This window comes from Benincasa hispida, chromosome 12, assembly GCF_027475165.1.
Source record: "Benincasa hispida cultivar pf3 chromosome 12, pf3_genome.v1.1, whole genome shotgun sequence".
NCBI classification, from domain to species: Eukaryota; Viridiplantae; Streptophyta; class Magnoliopsida; order Cucurbitales; family Cucurbitaceae; genus Benincasa; species Benincasa hispida.
The window spans coordinates 23,759,691-23,783,436 of NC_143489.1; the positions used below are offsets into that span (position 1 = coordinate 23,759,691).

At 33.6% G+C, this 23,746-nt stretch overlaps 1 pseudogene; it reads right to left on the bottom strand.

The window, feature by feature from the left end:
• Positions 1–393: 393 nt before the first annotated feature.
• On the bottom strand, positions 394–11,254 carry LOC120067435 (uncharacterized; annotated as a pseudogene).
• Between the last annotated feature and the right edge of the window lie 12,492 nt (positions 11,255–23,746).

Consider the following 23,746-nt stretch of genomic DNA (forward strand, 5'->3'; position numbering starts at 1 on the left):
AAAATGCCTGTATTTATAGGCAATTTGGCAAGTAGGAGGTGGATTACATGAACAATAAAGATGTGTAATGTTGAGACACATGGACAACATATGAGGTAATGATAAGTGACACATGACCAATGGACACTAATAATGAGTGTCTACATTACAACTAATTTAACATATTTATAATAACACACACTTTTTCTTTTCTTGAAAATTTGCAAAAACCACCCATAAACTATGAGCTCTTGCGGTTTTCTAATAGTTGCACTTAGGCCCTTTTATTCAATTAATTTTTATTTATGGACATGTATGATTTCTTCCTCTCCTTTCTGGTTCTCTCTCCTCCCTCCTAATACTATGTTAATTCACATCTATCTTTAAAAAAAAGAAGAAGCATATATTGAAATTTCAAGAACAACTAGGACACTAAATCAACCCATTTTCATTATGCTCACACATTTGATTGTCTTCTTCTTTGTTTGATCAAAAACTTATAGCTTCCATTACAATCCACACACATCACAAATCTCATGCCGCTGCAACATTCACACTTTTTGCATGCCCTCTGCCATCCGAATTCAAATAGAACTCCCAATTTCCCCTCCTCCATTTTCAACACCTTTATCACCTCTCTGATCAGCATCCTCTTCATAAAAACCACAGAAACTTTCACCTCCTTGCTCGTCATTAACACCCCCAATTCCTTTTTAAAACTAGAATCCATAGACATGTCTCACTCCAGCAAATGAATGTCATAGGATTCAATGATCGACCGAACCTTGTTGCTGAAGGAACTATTGAAGGTCCTTGAGCGGAAATGGATCAGACCCAAAACCCAAAATTTATAGAATCATCAAGTTATAGAGAACAAACAAAAAATCTATGTATTTAAGATAAAAATACAACGTGCTCTAAAAAATAAAAGAGAGAGAAATAAGAGAATTAACCCTTGAAGAACATTTTTCTTCATGTATCCTCTTCTCTGTAAAAACACGAACTTGAAAAGCTTTAATTTTTAAATGACCACCACCAAAATAGTTTCCCCTTATTCTCTAGGATGAGAATCCAAGAGTGTGTGCGCTTTGACTTTTTGGTGAGAGAGAAAATTAATTGAAAGAGGAAGAGAGATTGGGGAAGTAGAGATTCAAATGTTGAATAACCCTTCTGTAACTCACTACACGAGGAAAAAGAAGATGAATAAAAAAATCCCCTAAATTTTCTTTCCCACTCTTGCATGATGTAAAGAGAAAAATAACTCCCTCCCTAAAATTGTTTTTAAAAAATAAAATATAAAATTAACTTTAATAAAAACTTTAATATATATTTATATGATAACTACTTTATTATATAATATATCTTAAACTATATGTTATGTCAAATGTAACATATAACCTATAGTTTAATATTGTATCCAATACAATATATCATATAGTTTATTCTCTCAACAACGATATTTAATATAAATCCCATTTATATTAAATTTAATTATATGAATCCAATTCACATAATTAATATTTGAATCATATTCAAATATTTAATATCTCTCAAATAAACTTTATATGATAATGTATCAAATACATTATAGTAATTATATCATATATAATTAAATTAAATTAATTATACCACATATAATTAATTCCCTAAATTAATTTGAACAATTCAAATTAATCCAAAATTGATTCTCATAAATTTCCCATTAAGCTACAGAGGGAACCTCTTGGATATGTAGTTTGAAGCTCCAACGGTACGTGAATAATTAATTAAACTCTTTAATTAAATTATTCACCATCTGGTAACTATCGGGCATTCCATTAAAGACCGACAGTCGTACTATAGATATATTTATGCGTTGTTTTGAGTGAAATAGGTGTCGTTAATTCTATACCTAAAACAAATGAAATTTATAATACTCTAACTACAACTAGAACTAACACGTAGTAATAGTGGAGTAAGAGGTCGATCCCAAGAGAACTCCATTAATTGGTCTAAAATAGACTACTTGAATTCCAAAATGCAAAAGATTAAATAGGGGTTGGTTTGTTTTAAGAACTAGAAACTAACTAAGTGAAAAAGACAATAATTGATATAGGAAATTTATCGATGAGAGAAATAAGAGAGATTATGAGATAAGATTCAATTGAAATGAAATCTAGGGGATTTTATGTAAACTAGCAATTCTATCATTGATTTAACAAAGAATCATGCAATTAGATTATTCAATAGTTCATTAAGAATAAATTTCTAATGCCCTAATTAGCTAATTTCACAATTAACCCTAATCTAGGTCTTAATTGCTTCCTAAAGACATTTCACAATTAATCCTTAAATTGCATTAAACTCAGAGGTTTTCTTAACTATTCCAATCTTGAAATCAAAAGACTGAAAATTCAAGATTGATTGCATGAATGTTCTAAATTAATAGATTCTTTAAAGAAAAGAGGAAAAAAAAGTCTACATTTTCTATAAAGACTATTAATTTTTGCAACCATAATTACAATTTTGTTATAGAACCATGTAATTTTTGCATACAAAATTTGATTATGAGTGTCAATTCAACTTAATCAATTTTATTCTAAATCTAAGCAAGAACATTCAAAAGAAAGTAATTACATGAAAGAACATTAAGGAAAAGTCTCAAGAAAATGTCAATTTACATAATTCCTCAGGAAAAAGGATTACCTACTTATGGATGATGAAATTCTTCAAGCAATCCATTGATAGTTGCATATTTGATTCAAAGATTGAATACAAATTGAGTAAATCTCACAAAAAAATTTACAAGAATCGCTTTGTAAATTCGAAGTCTCTCTCTAAAAAAAATGGATTTTTTTCTCTTATTTGAAGTTTCTCTCTCTAAAATAGGTTTCTCTTTTTCTCTCTAAAAACGATATATGTTTTACTAAATAACTGAACAAAAATTTATACCAGTAGCATAGTGTCGTGAGACGCGAGGATGAATCGCATCAAAATTTAGAAAAAAGAATGAACGCATCGAGTTTTTGCAGTTTAAAAAGCGAGCTTCCTGACTTATACTCGATCCTCAATGCACGATGATGCTTTACTCGATGCTAGATGACCTTTACTTGATAGCTTTTACTCAATGAAAAATGAATAAGAAGAAACTCGATAGTTGATTACTCAACAACCTTTATTTGATTATACACGATAGTATTCTGCTAAATACTCGATGCTCGATTACTCAACAACCTTACTCGATGGCATTATGGGTATTTACTTGATTCTCTTCAATTTGGTGATTTTCTTGGTCATTTTTTTAATCTTTTTTACTCGATTTTTTCTTAATGACTCCTAGACGCCTCGGGGACCGTTTTACCTACAAAATTAGTATTTAAAGCAAATAATCAACATAATTTTGGAGAAATTATCATAGAAAATATACATCCTTTAAAAACTTAACATGTGTCCATTGGATATCAATCAACAGTACGATAACCGTTCACAAATTGCTCGTAAATATAGCTAGGCCAAAATTACCGTTTTGCCTCTATAGTTACATTTAACTCATTAAGTACCACTGATCCCTCTAATGACAATAAATCATAGTTCAACTATGAACAAACTCCTCTTAGGCTAGGAAAGGATGTGGCGCTACATTATTCAAGCCCTGGAATCAGCCCTTAAGGGAGCAATTTATATACTTTTCCTAACATCGGGGAATGAGTGAATTTCATCTTGTGTAGCTATGTTCCCAGCTCCCTAATAAGATGAATCCTCAAAATGGCAGGCTTTTTGAGTAGGTAATTTGGCCACTTTCACCCATACAAATCAAATGACCACCTTCGTAGGCAATAGTTCACAACTCATTTAGGATTTAGGTCATGTTATCTATGGTCATCCTGGTTAAATATAAGTCTCTATTATGAACGACACATTTCGTGGTCCAGACTTATACAAACTCTTTTGTATAGAATACCCCTGCTCATATGTCTCCACAGAAATATTAGGATCAGATCATTTGTAGCACTTTACAACAATTGTGATATCTACAAAGCGGACCGTACTCGTAGTGTCACCAAGATAAGGTATCCAGCCTTATCCCTCTACTACAGACCATTTATATTATCACTTAAACATGATCCACCCGTATGTCTCTACATACATATTTAAGCTACAAGATAACCTTGAATATTAGTTTATTGGTCTATGGGTTTAATGCAACTAAATGTCAAATAAAACATCACATATTTTATTAGATAAATAAGATGTTTGTACAATACAATTACAAACTACAAAATCATACGGGATTTAGGGCATCAACCCCAACAATTGCAGTCTTGGAATGTCTTTCTGATTCCTCGAATCGTTGTCGTGTAAAAGACGACAATAGTTTGTCGTTGGGAGGACACCATTCCTCGAATTGTGTTAATGCGATTTTCGATTCTTGAAACTGTCTCGCCTCCCTAATTTCAACGTCCATGAAACTATTCTTTTTATTTGTTCTCAATTATCTTTTGTACGACGCTACGAGTTTTAGATCAAACAATAAACTCAAACTTCTTCTTCGAAGTGATATAAGCCCCACATCATCCCCTCTTAAAAATTGAAGGAAGTCGGTGTTAAGGAAAGGCTAGTGAGATAGAGGAAATATAATGGGTTATGGGGAATTTAGAGAGGAACAGAGAATGAAGAGAGAGGAGAGAGAACAAGAGAGAGGAAGAAGCCACACACATGTCCATAAATAAAAATTAATTGAATAAAAGTGGCTAATTGTAACTATTAGGAAACTACAAGGAGGTATTCAGTCAAATTGAAAGTTCAGATATGTTATTGTAACCAACTCATAGTTTAGAGATGGTTTTTGTAATTTTCCCTTTTTTTTTTGAAATAATATATGCACTTTTTATTACTTTTTTTTTTAATTTACTTTACCTTTAAATCTATCTTGAACTCTGAACTTTGATGAATATGATAATTTTTGTTCTCTATTCATTTCACTATTTTACCTACTAAATTTAATCTATATCAATATATTTTATGGGTTCTTGTTTTTTTCCATAAATATTAATTATACCCTTTCCTTTATGGCCTGTTTGGAACTTCATGATTTTGAGTAATTTTAATTTGAGAGATTTCAAATGAATTCCATCATTTGTTACTGCAGAAAAAATGATGATTTTTAAATCTAAAAGAATTTCAAATCCTATTTTTAATTAAAAATTTTCTTGTCTAGAATGCTCGAATTTCATAGGAATCCATATGATTTAAAAGTAAATTAATTGACCCTGTCATATTCTAATTTTCAATTAACACGTCATAGTTAAAAAACCTATATCGATAAATTCTTAATTTTATTTTCCTTTTCAGTTACCATCCATTCATAAAATTTTAAATAGATCCATTTCAAATCCTTCTCGTTTCAAACAAAATAATTAATTTAAAATAAATTTTCAGATTTCAAATCACGTGATTTAAAATCAATTCTCAACTTTCTTAAATCCAAACGGAGAATTACTTATTTGTGTCCTTTCTTTTTTCTTTAATTTCTTTAATATATTATCTTTTGCAAAGGGCATGACATGGATGGGGAGAGAGTAAAGAAGCACAAAAGAATGGAGAGAGGGGAGAGGAGAAATTAAATACAAATTACATTCACATCTATTTATAATTAAAAACAATTTTGTTTTGTACCATCCGATTTTTTTGGTTGATATTTTTAACTTTTCTTTTTCAATTGTATACTTTTCGACAAATACAGTAAGTAAATTAATTGAAATTGAAAAGTCAGTTAAAATTACAACATTCATGTAAATTTAGTCCAAATCGATACAATGTGACAAGTTTTAGGGGTAACTATATTGAAGCACAAAAAAAGTTCGAAATGGTTTTTTCCTCACTTTTCAAAATTTAAGAATTTTGCCATTTTTTTTAAAATCATCATCAACCAATGTTATAAAAAATACTCTTAGTCATTTTTGTCCTCATCCCTTTCCCAATTTTATCCGTTATCCTTTTTTTTCCTCCAATTTTTATTGCATAGCAATCGCCGACCATGTATTCACCAGTGGGGTCATAGGCTTGCCAAAAAGAAATCTGAGAGAACGTCGGAGCATAAGATGTATGGATTTCTTTTGTTCGATTGATAAAATTTTCATTTGTTGGTGTCTGAGCAAGAGTGAAGGATGTGCATTTGGAATGTTGAATATGTATATTTTTTCCAAAAGGGGGCAAGAGAAAGAGCAAGAGAGAGAGAAAAGTGAGTGAGAGGGGAGATGGAGAAGGAGAGCGATCCAAATCCATGTTCAAAATGATCTATTTTGGTAATTCACCTTGATATGATATAAACAAAAACTTCTATTTTAGAAGATATGACATCCCATTTTGGACTCAAAATGTTGTACCTCCCATGTTTATGATGAAATTTTGGCAAAATGAACACAATTTAACTAAAATAGTATTTGTAATATCAACCTCGAAGCAGATGTTCGATTTTCATCCACATATTGTCAAAGATTTGATGTTTTTACTAATTTAAATGAAGCCAGATTCAAATCATAATATATAATAAGGTAATTATTTTAAATGATAAAATTGCTGAAAGTATTTTCAAGTATAAGTGATAGAAGTCTATCACAGTCTATCTGATGGAACGAACACATGCGCAATGGAAGAAAAAGGGATCTAAAGCACTCTAATTAGATTAATTATAAACAAAAGCATGCATGCAATCAAACAAGTAAAAGAGAAAAAGAATACAACCTTTGTAGTTTTTGAATCTTCTCCAAATCAGCTCCAATCTCGCCCATGAACGGTTCATAGACAACCACAAGAGTCTTCCTGACTATTCTCCGGCCTTAAAACGAGATGGTGGAATCCGGTGAGTGACTAATTTGAAGAGGAAAAAGCTAAAGTTTTGGAGAAAAAGGGATGAGATTATCACATAATCTCATCTAAACCCACTATGGCTAAAAGTACTTCAAAAGCATTAATCACTCTCTTTTAAAGACCATTACATGCAAACATGTAACTTTAAGTTTGATGAGAATTTGACACTAAAAAAACCACTAACTCAAAAAGTGGGATTTAGTGGGACAAATGTCTTCAAATGAAGACAACACTTAGTCAAGCAAAAGTTGGCATTTCCCACTCACAAATATTGGTTCTTTCCACTAACTTGGTCAAAGTTTGACCTTCAAAGTCCAAAGTCAATAAATTTGACTTTTTTACTTTCAAAAGTCAAAAGTCAACAATTTGACTTCCATTGCAATTTTGACCTATTCAACAAATTGACTTTTAATGTTATTTAAAATTAAATTAATTTAAATAATTAATTTAATTTAACATTAAATCCAACACTTATCCCAATTTATATGAATCACTATTCGTTATCTTGATATTTAAATCTTATTTAAATATCTTTTATTTTCTCTCTCTTTATGTTTAATTCACAATTAAACATTAGGTCAAATATATCGTATATATTTAACGCTTTGCTCCAAAAATCGAATTTGAACACTTCAAATTCGTTCCTCACACTGTTCTAAGGTTTTGTTCGATATGAGCTAGTTGGGGGACCTCATGGACCTACAAATCATGGGCTCCAACGATCCACGATTAACCGACTAAACTCTTTAACCTAATTAACCACCATTCGTTAACTATCGGGTCACTCCATTAAAGCTCAGTAGTTTCACTCCCCTCACTGTAGATATATTATATTCACTCGATATAACCATGATTAGTAAGTTAACCCTTCACAGGTTGTTCGTAATAATGGCTGGGTCAAAAGTTGTTTTACCCCTGAGATTACATCTAGCTCCTTAAGTACCACTAATCCTTTAGTGAACAATTGGTTTTTGATCTAATTACTAAACCGAGTCCCTCTTGGGCCAATGAGAGGGTGGGACCCCTTGTTCAAGATCCGGAGTCGGCACTTAAGGGAACAATCTTTCTACTATCCCTAAAAGCGGGTAGGAGTGAATTCCGTCTTGCACCCTATGTCCCCAGCTATCTACCCGAACTTACCTCTAAAATGGGAGGCTTATTGAGCCAACGTTGTTAAGCTAATCCTTACTCATGAAAATTTAAGGATAATCTTGAATAAACAGGAGTTCATAGTTAATTCAGGATTAAGGTCAAGTTACTTAGGTCATCGCTTTGAAATAGTCAGTCTTAAACAGTAAACAATATTATAAATTAAGAGTGACTTAATTCTTAGTCCGATCTTATGCAAACTCATTGCATAGGACGACCCTACTCCTCATGTCAATACATGAACGAATCAGGATCAATTTGTTTGTAGCACTTTACAACAAATTGTAACAACTACAAAGTGGGTCGCATCCGATAGTATTACTAAAATAAGGTACCCAACCTTATTCTTATACTATAGACTGTTTTGGCTATTTACTGAACTTGATCCACTCTTATATCTCCACATAAAGTTCATGTATTAATATAATAGCCATGGATCTTTAGTTTATTAGATTTAGATTTTACAGGTGCAATTCACATATTCAATAATAGTTTTATTGAATAAACATCAATAACATCTTTATTGATAATAGAATACGTTTAACATTACAAACTGCGAGTTTTAGGACATACAACCCAAAAAAATCCCACTTGGACTAAACCTCTAGTGGATTTTACATATACATAACAAATACATATACAATGTTAAGTAATGAAAGAATAAATACAATAAACTAGAGCATAAGATACCAGTACTTCTCCCACTTGCCTTAGTTCTAACTATTTCGCAGTTCTAGTCCCATAAGGTGACCCTCGAACACTTTAGCCGAGAGGGCCTTTGTAAATGGATTAGCCAAAATTGTCTTCAGAGGCAATCTGCGTGACAATCACGTCTTCTCAGTATACAAACCCAACTTCATGGTGAAATCAACAATATAACTTTGCTTGATATTCCTCCACATTATAGCTCCCCCGTTCAGAGTGAATACTATCATCGAAGTAGATTTCCCAGAATCTATATCGGTCTGAAAGTTAGAACTAGTGGATCCAATAAGGATTAAATCCTTAGCACCATACACGAGCATATAGTCCATCGTTCTCCGAAGATACTTGAGGATGTTTTTAACGACAGTCTAATGATCATATCCAGGATTGGATCGATATCTACTGAAAATTCCAACTGCATAGCATATGCTGAAACGAGTACACAACATGACATACATTAAACTCCTTACTGTTGATGCATATGGAATTCATCTCATAACCTCAACCTTTTAAGGTGTATTAGGACATTGTTTCTTAGACAAATGAATTTCATGCCTGAAAAGCAACATACCTTTCTTGGAATTTTGCATTTTATATCAAGACAATATTTTGTCTATATAAGATGCCTGAGATAAGGCTATCATTCCTTTCTTGTGGTTCCGCAAAATTCGAATCCCATGAACATACTGTACTTCTCCCAAATCCTTCATTTAGAATTGCGTGGCTAGCCATGTCTTAATGTCAGCTAGAAATTATACTTCATTCCCAATGAATAGAACATCATCAACATATAAAACCATAAATTCTACTTTATCCACATCAATTATTGCTTGTAAAAAGTCAATAGATCATCTGAGCCATCATCAGGTATAACGACCTGAGTTTCAGTTAAACCCATGTACTGGTCAAGCTGTTGCACAACCCCTCCACTACGTCGAGGCATTCTCAACTCTTGATAAGGATGTAAAGTACTACTTCCATCAACAACTCTTGTTGGACCTGCTCGATCAATAACTTTTGTTGATCTATCTGTAGTTTCTCTGGTCATCTCACTTAATATTAGCTTATTGTGAGGTTGATGATTTTTAATGTGGTTTTCCTCCAGGAATGTTGAATTTGTCAACACAAATACTTTATCTTCCTGAAGATCATAAAAGAAACCATTTTTTGTCTCTTTAGGATAGCCTACAAATAGGCATACCTTTGAACGAAATTCCCACTTCTTTGGATTTTGCACCATCACATGTGTTGGGCATCCCTAAATTTTGAAGTGATAAACTACCTTTACGTCCTATTCATAACTCGTAAGCTGTTTCTGAAATACTTTTCGAAGGAACCATGTTCAATATATACACCGTAATCCCTATTGCATGACCTCAAAAAGAACTTGGCAACTGAGCATAATTCATCATAGAACGAACCATGTCTAACAGGATTCTATTTCTTCTTTTTGCAACACCATTTTGTTAAGGGCTGCCAGGTGTTGTGAGTTATGACTGAATTTCGTGTTCTATCAAATAGTACTAGGATTTTAAGTCCATGAACTCACCACCTTGATATGATCAAAGTGTTTTAATCTTTTTACCTAATTGGTTCTCAACCTCTGCGTTATATTCCTTGAACTTTTCAAGTGTATCGGACTTATGATACATTAGGTAATGTAACCATACCTTGAATAATCCTTGATGAACCTGATGAAATATTCATACCCCCCTCTCGCTTTAACATTCATCGGACCACAAAAGTCTGAATGTACTAGCTCTAAAGGTTCTTTGGCTCTAAGACCTTTTCCAATAAAAGATCTTTTGGTTATCATACCCTCAAGACAAGATTCACATGGTGGTAAAGAGTTATCTTCTAACTGGTTTGGAAGTCCACTCTTAATCAATCTCCCAATCCTATTGAGATTAATGTGACCTAGTCTTAGATGCCAAAGATAGGCATTTGGAGAAATTTTCCTTTTCTTATGATGAGTTCAGCTGTTTTAAACATCTCTATATTCAAAACGGCTTTTACCTCAGTTGGTTTTAACACGTATAAGTTATTCTCTAGATTTGCAGAACATACTATATTATTTTTTGAGATAATGAATATTTCATTATATTCAAAGAAACTTTATAATTTTGTTCTAGCAAACATGAGATAGAAATTAAATTCCTTTTCATAAAATGAAATTAATAAACATTTCAAGTAAAATATGTCTATCTTCAATAAATAACTTTATATCTCCCACTGCTTTAGCCGAAACAACCTCCCCGGGCCCTACCTTAAAGGTTGCTTCACCTTTTGTAAGTTGTCTCCAGGAACTAGTTTCCTGAGCAAAAGTACAGATATGATTAGCGGCTCCTGAATCCATTATCCAGGTTAACTTATCATTTTCCACAAAGCACGTCTCAATGACAAGTAAATCATATTTACTTTGTTGTGCTTTCTGGTAAGTAGCAGAATTGGTAGATAAAGGACATTTCTTTGTTAAAACATAGTCTAAATCATCAACTGCTAGTATATTTGATTTCCATGTTGATTTACTCTTAGAAGTGTCAGAAGCAAGTAAATTTGAAAAATTCAACATGCTAAAATTAAAAAAAAAATCTAATTACTGAATTGCTTCTAAACCCAATCAAATTTTAGCAAAGTAATAGTGTACCCAAATTTCATTATTTTATTTGCAACGATACTATAGTGAGTTAGAATAAGTGCCACCTAGTAGATCTTTTTAGGAGGACCAAATGACTCTCGATAAAACTTATCCTATTTTTACAGTGCGATGGTTGGCGGTTCACGGATACATTAGGTCAAAGTAGAAAGGAGAGGGCTTAGCAGATAAAAGTCGCCGCTCAATCGTATAGAGGGGCAGTCAAATACTCCTTCACTAAAGCAAGACATTCTTGACTAAATACTATCTCCAGAATAACTCATATTTCGATAGTCATTTAGCTACCATTTTTTGTCAAGAACTTACTAACACTTAGTAATTTTGTAAGTGTAACTCTCAATTTTTTATTTCAGTGATTAGCGGCCCCAACGATGCTACCAAATTGGAGAGTTAAAGTTGTAAAAAGACCTAAGAAATCATATCCATTTATGGAGTTTGAGTTGTACTGAATCCCATGTTACAACCTTCCGAGGGGATAGCCATCGTTAAACGACTAGCAAGGGCCGCGTAATGCTAACCAACAGGCGCAACATAGGAATCTCACGGTATAAACCAACGAAAGAGACCGTAAGACACGTTGTCACATATCCTTCACCCACTTGCTATGAACACTTCCCATTCACCTTGATCTTGATCCATACAAACACTTTCCGAATGAAGGTCACTCCTAGGGTGACACGAAGCGTCGTATGAATCTCACGATGTGAACTTCCTAGGGACGTGAGAGTTGAAACCAATATATCACATATTTGATTCTACAATGAACAACTTCCCCTTATTCACCTTGATATTGACTCATGCAAACACTTTCAGAATGGAGGTCACTCCTAGGGTGACACAAAGTATTATATGAACCCTACGGTGTGAACTCTTTAGAGACGTGAGAATTAAAATCAAAACATCATGTATTTGATTTTACTGTGAACAATTTCCTCTATTCATCTTAATCTTGATTCATGCAAACACTTTCCGAATGGAGGACACTTCTAGAATGACACAAAGTGTCACATGAATCTCGATGTGAACTCTTAAGCGTCAAGAAACAAGTAAGTGAGGACCAAGTCGGTCGGGTCGGGCGCGCTGACGGGTCAGACTGTCCAGACAACTAGCACGCACTGGGAAGCTCACCGAACTGGGTTGGGCCACCGGGCTTTTGGGTCTGGAAGGTTGCTACCGGGTCTGAGAGATGACTTTTGGGTCTATGAGCCAATTTTCACCAGATTTAAAGTGCCTCTTTCCCGGAATTGAGCAATTACGACCTAATTTCAACTCTAATGAATCTAGCAAATTTACAGACCCTTCTCTACATATTAAAGCCTATAAAACACCAGGTAGTTACAATAATTATTACAACCCAGGAGAGAAAAACGGATGCCAAAATCGAAATTATCCCTTTTAGCACACACAACATTCATCACATAAATCAATACCCACCATATGCATAAATTAACCAAAAAATTGATTACTTTAAGCATGCTCTGATACCAATTGATGGAATGAACACATGCACAACAGAAGAAAAATAGATCTAAAGTACTCTAATTATATTAATTATAAAGATAAGCATGCATGCAATCAAACAAGTAAAAGAGGAAAAGAATACAACCTTCGTAGTCTTTGAATCTTCTCCAAATCAGCTCTAATCTCCTCACGAACGGTACATAGACTATCATGAGAGTCTTCTCGACTATTCTCGGCCTTAGAACGGGATGGTGGAATCCAGTGAGTGACTAATTTGGAGAGGAAAAAACTAAAGCTTTGAGAGAAAAAAGGATGAGATTTTCACATAATCTCATCTAAACCCATTATGGCCAAGAGTTCTTCAAAAGCATTAATCACTCTCTTTTAAAGACCATTACATGCAAACTGCAACTTTGATTTTGATAAGAATTTGACACTAAAAAAACTGCTAACTCAAAAAGTGGGATTTAGTGGGACAAGTGTCTTCAAATGAAGACAATACTTAGCCATCCAAAAGTTGGCATTTCACACTCATAAATGTTGGATCTTTCCACTAACTTGGTCAAAGTTAGACTCTCAAAGTCCAAAGTCAACAAATTTGACTTTTTGACTTTCAAAAATCGAAAGTCAACAATTTGACTTCCATTGCATTTTTTACCTAGACAACAAATTGACTTTTAATGCAATTTTGATCAAATCCATTTAATTTCAAAATTAACTCTAATAATCAATTTTAAAATTAAATTAATATTAAATAATTAATTAAACAATTTAATTAATTCAATTTAATATTAAATCCAATACGTATTCCAATTTATATGAATCACTATTCATAATCTTGATATTTAAATCTTATTTAAATATCTTTTACTTTCTCTCTCTTTATGTTTTATTCACAATTAAACATTAGGTTTAATATATCGTATATATTTAACACTCTGCTCCAAAAACCAAATTTGAACACTTCAAATTCGTTCGTCACACTGTTCTAAGGTTTAGTCCGATATGAACTAGTATGGGGACCTCATGGACCTACAAATTATGGGCTCTAACGATCCACGATTAATCGGCTAAGCTCTTTAACCTAATTAACCACCATTCGTTAACTACCGGGTCACTCCATTAAAGCCCAATAGTTACACTCCCCTCACTGTAGATATATTATGTCCACTCGATATAACCATGATTAGTAAGTTAACCATTCACAGGTTGTTCGTAATAACGGCTAGGTCAAAAGCTATTTTACCCCCCAGATTACATCTAGCTCCTTAAGTCCCATTGATTCTCTAATGAACAATTGGTTTGTGGGTTTGTGATCCAATCACTAAATCGAGTCTTTCTTGAGCCAATGAGAGGGTGGGACCCCTTGTTCAAGACCCAGAGTCAGCACTTAAAGAAACAACCTCTCTACTATCGCTAAAAACGGGTAGGAGTGACTTTCGTCTTGCACCCTATGTCCCCAGCTATTTACCCGATCTTACCCCTGAAATGGGAGGCTTACTGAGCCGGCACTGTCGAGCCAACCCTCACCCAAGCAAATCTAAGGATGATTCCGTATAAAAAGGAGTTCATAGTTAGATTAGGATTAAGGTCAAGTTACCTAGGTCATCGCTTTGAAATAGTCAGTCTTAAACAATAAACGGTGTTATAAAGTAAGAATGACTAAATCTTGGTTCGATCTTATGAAAACTCATTGCATAGGATGCCCCCACTCTTCATGCCAATACATGAATGAATCAGGATCACTTCGTTTGTAGCACTTTACAATAAATTGTAACAATTATAGAGTGGGCCACATCCGATAGTTTTACCAGAATAAGGCACCCAACCTTATTTGTATACTATAGACCGTTTTGGCTATTTACTGAACTTGATCCACCTTATGTCTCCATATAAAGTTCATGTATTAATATAATAGGCATGGATATTTATTTGATTGGATTTAGACTTTACAAGTGCAATTCACATATTCAATAACAGTTTTATTAAATAAACATCAATAACATCTTTATTGATAATAGAACATGTTTAACATTACAAACTGCGAGTTTTGGGACATACAACCCAACACTATCACTGATAGACATTGACATTTTACTTTATTTGTAAATAAATTGGCTTGTTTTTCTTTATTTGAAAAGAGCCTATATAATATGGCATATTGAAAAAGGAAAATAAGAGATCAACAATGAGAGACAATGACTAATCAAAGTTAAATAATGAAAATAATATGGAAGTACCCATCGAACGTCAAATGTTACTACAAACAATGTTACATCAATCCACTGAACATTCAACAAGTATAACCTACGTTTAGGGGGACAAAATTCCATGAAAGATAACTTCACTAATATATATGATAAGTAATTACAGCATAGTACTTATCTGTAACGACAACCATTACAGTGACCTCTGTAGAGCTTAACAACTCAACTGTTCACCTAAGCTCCCCCCCAAGGATAAGGACTTCCTATCTGCTAGACTTAAGCTCTCCTTAAGTGGTGAGACTCCCTTTCACTTGATCATTATCTTTCCCTCTGGAGCAAAGACCATTTCACTCAGTTTGCTTAGGTTCTATAAGTTTTAACTTAATGATTATACAATAAAACCATAATACTGTATAAAACAATAAATGCCAAGATTTTTTTAACTAAATGATTTTCACAATAACATTAGTTCGAATAACATTCCTTGATCCATGATAATGATCTCGTAAGAGATTGTGTTTCTCTCTCTCGATCTTCCTTCAGAATATAATTAGGTTTCTTGATGAGGAAAAAAGAACTACATTATGAAGCAAAGATAGCACAAATCCCTAGGGTTTTATATTTATATAGACACTTACCGTTAGGGTGTTTAATAAAGGAATTATCTATTGATTATCTCTTATTTAATTAAGAAATTATCTCTTACTTAATTGACCTAATGAAATAATAGGCCTAAAAGATAAAATAGTAGATAATGCACATAGGCTACATTAATTAAAATATTAAGTTTAAACAAAATCTAACATGCTCTCACTTGGCCTATTTGACATTATTTATTACATAAGTTAATAAACATAATGTAAACCCCTAATCCTATTTTTCCTACTTAAGTATGGCAATAGTATGTTAATTAAAATTAAGTATAAGTTAATATGTGTTTGTAGGGAAAAGCTTGAAGATGATAAAGAAGAAGGAAAAGTTCTAAGTATTAAGGAACAAGGCCTCGGGTAGCAAGGTAGTAATGACGCTTAGTAATGAAAATTTGGCTAAGTATAGAAGCTAGATGTGCCATGCATTGATAGCAATGTGTTGAAGGTTGTTGAGGTGTGCGACAACCTTGTATCGTGAGGTTGGTTGGGTGCATGATGGGTGTAACGCATGGAGAAAATGACTAAGTGTTGGTCGTGAGTTGTTGTTATGCGTTAGCATGGGCAATGCGCCAACCAAAGACCATGTGAGGTTAGAGGGGCAATAAGGCGTGCGACATGGCAAGGGAATCTAAGCGATGGACTGCAATGTGTGTTGGCTAGGTGAGGCTACGTGCATTGCCTGGATGAGTTTCGTGGGCAGGCAGGACCATGCGATGGTCACCAGCCTGAGCGATGTGCGCAAGAGACACCAACGTATGCACTGACTAGAGGTTGTGTGCTAAAGAGCTGTGATGCTTGGTCGATGGCCTTGGATGCATGGTTGTGTCTATGCGTTTAAGTAAAGGCTACAGACAAGGAAGACAAGTGATGACACTAGGTTAAGCGACAGACACACGATGCGCTGAGGTTGTGTGTTGGCCAAAAGAGTGTACATTAAATGTGGCATGCGATGGTTAGATAATGGTGAGGCTTATGTTGGTTAAGAGGTGATCATAACTTAGTCACCCACTCTAGTGGGCCAGCTGTCAAGGTCAGGAGAACTAAACCCACTTAGGGTATGAGTTGTCAGCTTAAGGATGAATTAAAGGCATGCAGTCTCAGCTATGTAAAGGAAGGCCTCAGTTCAAAGGGTCGATTTGAGCAAATTACTCATGCTATTGAGGTTATTTTAGAGCCATTTGAACGAAGGTTGAGTGTAGTTGAAGCTTTAGGGCTGCTGAAAGGAATCTCCAAGGGATTCAAGGTGAAATCTGAAGGAATCCTCAAGAAGGTCAAGCTCTCGGATGAATCTGGGTCAGTGGTGAAGATTGAAGGATTCCAGCCAAACCAAGAGGAATTCAGAGCATAAATGTTAAAGTAAATAAGTCAAGATGTTTTTAAACAAGTTTGTAGAAGGAATTTATCCAATAAAATGTCTGAAAAACAAGTTATTTGAGTTCAAAGAGGAATATGAAATTTTGGTTTGAATAAACAGGAAATTGCTTAAAATGAGCAAGCAAGCAGCTGGAACGGCCAGATGGTGACGCTAATGAACGAGCACGTGAAGGGCTATGTTGTGTGCAAAGGATGCGCTAACATGTGTTAGACCATGTAGCCATGTGCTGAAGCTGTAAGTGCAAGGGGGCATTGTGTGGGCGATAGGCTGTGCGACAATTGCGAGTGAGGTTGCATTGGAGGTGTGTTGGTGCACGGGTGAATGAACACATGGGGCATGCGTCGACACATGAGCTGATGATTGTTGACCGCATAGACTAGTGCTATTGCCCAAGGATTTTGTAGGTGTTGAATGCATAAGGGAGGTATGCGTTGAGCTGAAATATGACACTTTAAGTTAAATATTAAGCTTATTTAGGTGAGTTAGTCTCACATAAGGATTAAAGGCAATGGCTAGTCATGGTTATCACTTCCACAGGGTTAACGCCTATAGGAAAGGCTTATCAACCCTAGGAGGAATGCCCAAGGCTGTGAGTGACAAAACTAAAAGTTTTTCCAATGTTTTAATAACACATGCTTTACTTAAATGTTAAGACTCATGCTTGCTTATGTTTAAAGACTGCTTAGAATAGTTTCCAAGCAAACAAGTTTTCATGAACCTATTAACACATGCTAGTTTAAAGAAGTTCATGAAAGCATGATTTGAGTATTTCTATACTTAATTTTCAGGAAGTGTGCATTGGAAATTTTATACTTTATAGTAAAGATGTTTAAGCATATGATTTATGTTGCTTATGCCCTAAAGTTTGAATTACTTCAAAGTATTAGTTTTATGATGATTACTAGAACCCAATACTGAAGGACATTAAGAAGGCATCTGGGCAGTAGTACCTAAGGTATGACTGTACTTAGTTATTACCATGTGCACGTAGGTAAAGTTGACGTTGGTTGTGTTAAGGACACTTCACACCAACTAAGGTATGGCGTTGAGATATTAAGCAAAAGGGTTCTCTCTCAACTAAAGGGATAAGTTAAGCAATGTTTTTTGTTATGTATGCTATATTTTAAGAAAGTTATAAGTATGAGTTTGCTTGGCAGTTTTAAGTTTTATGCATGATATCTATGATTTATTAATCTGAGCTAGTAGCTCACTCATTGTATGTTTTCTTTCCCAAGTAGTGGTCAATTCCCCAGAGGTTAACTGCACTACTGCTCTACCACTCAAAAACTCCTATTTTCAGTGAAGTTTTAGGTGTTCACTTGTAAATGTCTGTACATAAGTGTTGTTCATGTTAGGGACAAAGGCTAAATGTTGGGACTCATTGAACTCTGTATCTGTTTATGATGTAAATATGTTTTGTGCTTAAGCTTGGTTGTTTTATCACAGATTAAGTCTCTTAAACTGTTATTTGTGCATTCCAAGGATTACTTATCGTTCTATAAAAGAATACTGTTGTAGAATTATCACAATAAATTTTCAGCGCCTTGAAAATATTATTCACAATTCCATGTCTTGAAATAAAGTTATGCACCCATAAACCATCAACTGTAGTCTCAAAGCATGGTACAAATTCAACTTTCATAGTGGATGCATCGATGATAAATTACTTCACATTCTTCCATGAAATTGCTCCTCCACATAATAGGAACAAATGACCAAATGTAGATTTTCATGCATCAAAATCTGGATTTGAATCAATCATTTCAAGATGATCATACCTTCTGTAAGTAAGCATACAATATGTTTCTTGCAGATATCTTAACACTTTCTTAGCAGTCCAATGATCCATTCCTAGATTACTTTAATACTTGTCTAGCATACTAACAACAAATGTGATGTCTGGTCTAGTACAAGTTTGTGCATACATTAAACTTCTGATAATATAAGAATAAGGAATTATTTCCATTTGATTTCGTTCCAATTCATCCTTTGGACATTGGATGAGACTAAACTTATCTCCCTTCCGAATTGGAACTATTCTCGAAGCATTATCCATCTTAAGTCTCTCTAAAACTATGTTAATATATGCTTTTGGAGACAATTCTAACAGTCCATGTACTCGATCATGGATTTTTAGATTCCAATCACATAGGATGTCTCTCTCATATCTTTCATTTTAAAGTTAGTAGAGAGAAATTCTTTGGTTTGACATCATACACCAAAGTCATTAGTAGTCAGCACGATGTCATCAACATACAAAATAAGAATTATAAACTTACTCCCACTGATCTTTAGATATATATATATATATATAATATATATATATATATATATATATATAATATAAATATATATATCGATCAACGATGTTTCTTTAAATCCAAAAGATGTGATGGTATCATTAAACTTAAGCTTGTTTAAGTCTATATGTTGACCTCTTTAGCTTACACACCATATGTTCATTTCCTTCAACCATAAAATCTTCTGGTTGATCCATGAACACTTCTTTATCTTAATTCCCATTTAGAAAAGAAATTTTCACATCCATTTGAGGAAGCTCTAAGTCATAATGAGTAACTAAAGTCATAATAATTCTCAATGAATCTTTTTTAGAGACTAGGAAAAAAATCTCTTTATAGTCAATATCATCTTTCTAAGTATGACTTTTGAGTCTATCCTTGTTTTGTTCGATATTTCCATTAGAGTCACGTTTTGTCTTGAAGACCCATTTACACTTGGCTCTTTTACTTTCTTTAGGCAATTCTGCAATGTTCCAAACCTCATTGTAATCCAATGCTTTTAACTCTACTCTCATGGCATCTAACCATTTGAGAGAATTATCATTAATTTGTTCTTTCTGTGGATTGTTAATAGAGTCAACAACTACAAAAACAACAACGTGAAAGAAAGTTATAGATGAAGGAATTTCTACCCTAACTTCTTGAATTTCCACTTTACGTGGTAACAAACTCCCATTAATTTTGTCATCTTCAATGAACCTTTCATTTTTGGTTTCAACTATTCTAGTACAGTGGCAAGGACAATAAAATATATATCCTTTTGATTTTTTTAGATACCAATGAAGGAATCATTGGTTATTCTTAAATCCAGTTTCTTTTCACATGGATTTAAATATGGGTATTCAAATAACCCGACAATCCGAACAACTCGGACTATCCAACCCAAAATGTAAGGGTTGGGTTGGGTTGGGTTCAACTTTTTCTATTTTTGTTGGGTTGGGTTGGGTCGTGGGTTGGCTAAAAAAAATTTGGGTTGACCCAATCCAACCAGAATTTTATATATATTAATAATATATACACATCTTTGTTTAAAGTTTGATTAGTTTATACTAATTAATTTGTGATGATATTTGTCTTTGTTTAAACTTTGCAATAATTATCATAGATATTTGATGTTTAACATTTAAATTTTATGAGTTTTGAGTTATTAGTTATATAAATTTACATATTTTTAACTAAAAAGAAAAAAAGTTATAACCCGACAACCCAACCCAACCCAACCTAAATTTTAAGGGTTGGGTTGGAGACTTTATTTGGGTCATTTGGGTTGTCAACCCAACCAACCAGAATTTTTAGGTTAGTCCTAAAATTACCTTTAACCCAACCCAACCTAAACCATGTATACCCCTAATTATAAATTTTTACTTTCGCTTGGCAACCCCATGTTAAGATTTATGTCATAAATCTTGTAGTCTATGTAAATTTATAAACAAATTATTAATAAATAATGTTTTTTTTTAATAAACGAAGTGTTTATTTATTTTTTGCATGATTCAAGTCCAAGTGGATTGTGTTCGAGGAATAACCTAAAAGGTCTATGATATATAGAAGTCCTAGTAACACTATGGATACGACTCATTTTGTAAATGTTACAACAGTTACAAGTGTTACAAACGATTGGATCCAAATCGTTCATGTGATGACATGCAAGTGGGGGTATTTTATAAAGTGAGTTTGTATAAGACCAGATCTTGAAATATAATCTCTCTTTATAACACTATTAATTAAAGATATTTATATTTCAAACGATAGCCATGTGACTCAATCTCAATCTTAAGTGAGTTATGAACTCCTGCTCATGAGGGTCGTTCTTTGATTTGTATGGGTAAGAGTGGTCGTAGCTACCGATTCAATATGCCTACCATTTCGGGGATGATACTGAGTGAGGAGCTGGGAATATAGCTTCACAAGATAGAATTTACTCATTCCCAACTTTAGGTAAAGTAGATAGTTTGTTCCCTTAAGTTCTGACTCTAGGACTTGAACAGTTAAGCCTTACTCTCTTATTGACCCGAGAAGGACTTTGTTTATGGTTGGACCGTAAACATAATTGTTCATTAAAGGATCAATGGTATTTAAAAGTATAATAATTAATTACATGGGTAAAATGGTAATTTGACCCAATTGTTATTACGAATGATTTGTGAAAGGTTAACTTACAAAACATGGTTAATTTAATGGATACATAAATATATTGCAGTTCATAAGAGTGCAACTATGGGTCTTTAGTGGAGTGCTCTATAGTTAGTGAAGGTTGATTAATATAATTAAAGAGTTGAAATGTTCAAATTGATTAAAGGAATTAATTGTATACGATACATTATAATATAAAATTAATTTTGAAAAGATTCAAAATTAAAACTTTATAATATGTGAGTATTAATATGAATTGGATTCATATTAAAACTATAGGTTAAGAGGGAATATGTATATTAAATACGATTCATATATGCAATAGATTAGATATATGATATTAAAAAGTTAATTAAACTGGATTTAATTAATAAATTAAATAAATTAAATTAGTTATATTTAATTAATTTTTAATTAACAAATATATTATTAAATTTGATTTAATTAATTAAAAGAATAACTCCTCGGCGTGGGTGGGAGAGTGGTAATTCCCTTCACGTTGTTGGAAAAACATTTCTACTTTTAAGAAAGGAATTATGTTTTTCCAATAGGTGGACAGAATAATTCATCTTCTCTCTCAAAACAAAAAACTATTTACAAAGAACAGAGTGTTGGGTTGTATGTCCTAAAACTCATGGTTTGTAAACACTAAACATATTCTATTTTACAATAAAGTTATTATTAAATAAGTGAATTGCACCTTTTAACCCTAAATCCAATAAACTAAGAATCCTTGATATAGCATGAATACTTGAACTTTATGTGGAGACATAAAAGTGGATAAAGTGTATGTAATAGCCAAAACGGTCTATAGTATAGGGATAAGGCTGGGTACGTTAACTGGGAACACTATGGATGCAACTCACTTTGTATTTGATGCAAATGACGTGATTCTGAATTGTTCATGTGGAGACATGCGAGTGAGGGCGTTCTATGTAATGAGTTTGCATAAGACTGAACCACCAAATAGTTAATTTTACTTTATACCATCGTTTACTGATAAGATTGACTATTTCAATTCGATGACCTAGGTAACTCGATCTTAATCCTGAGCTAACCATGAAATCCTATTTATTCGGGATTATACTCTAATATGCACGGGTGATAGTGGCTTAACATCGCTGACTTAATAAGCCTCTCATTTTAGGGGCAAAACTAGGTAGATAGCTGAGGACATAGTCCTACAAGATGGAATTCACTCCTACCTGATCTTAGGGATAGTAGAGAGGTTATTCTCTTAAGTGTTGACTCGGGGTCTTAAACAAGGGGCCCCACCCTTTCATTGGCCCGAGAGAGACTCGGTTTGGTGGTTCGACCAAAAATCAATTGTTCAATAGAGGATCAGTGGGATTTAAGGGGCAAGATGTAATTATAGGGGTAAACGGTAATTTTGACCCAACTGTAATTACGAACAACCTGTGAAGGATCGATTTGGTAATCATGGTTAAATCAAGTAGACAGAAATATATCTACAGTGAGGATAGTGCAACTACTGTTGGATTTTATGTCCTAAAACTCATGGTTTGTAAACAATAAACTCATTTGGTAAAGTTGTTATAGGATATATGAATTGCTTATTTCGTTTTAAATAAATCCAATAAACTTAAAATATTCATGACTATTATATGAGTACTTGAACTTTATGTGGAGATATAAAAGTGGATCAGGTTCAAGTAAATAGTCAAAATAATCTATAATATATAAATACGGTTGGGTGGCTTATTCTTACAACACTATCGGATCCAATGCATTCATGTAAGAGACACGCGAGTGGGGGTATCCAAAGCAATGAGTTTGCACAAGACTGAGCCACGAAATAGTAACCATTAGATGTAACTCCGTTGACTAGTTAGGTTTCTATTTCAATAGGATGACCTAGGAAACTTAATCTTACTCCTGAGTATATTATGAACTATTGTTCATGAGAGATTGTCCTTTGATTTGACTGAGTGAGAGCGGCCAGTTCGCCGACTCAATATACCTACCGTTTTGGGGATAAGACCGAGTGGGTAGTTGGAAACATAATCGTACAAGATGAATTTCACTCCTTCCCGACTTAAGGGTAAGTAGATGAGTATTCCATTTAGTGGTGTTTCTGGGACTTGAACAAAGGGCCTTACTTTATCACTGGCCCGAGAGAAGTTTCTGTTTAATGGTTAGACCATAAACAGGTTGTTCATTAGAGGACCACTAGTACTTAAGGATGTAGAGGTAACCCAAGGGTAAAATGGTAATTTTACCTACTTGGTGCTATGAACACTCGTGAAGGACTAACTTGATGT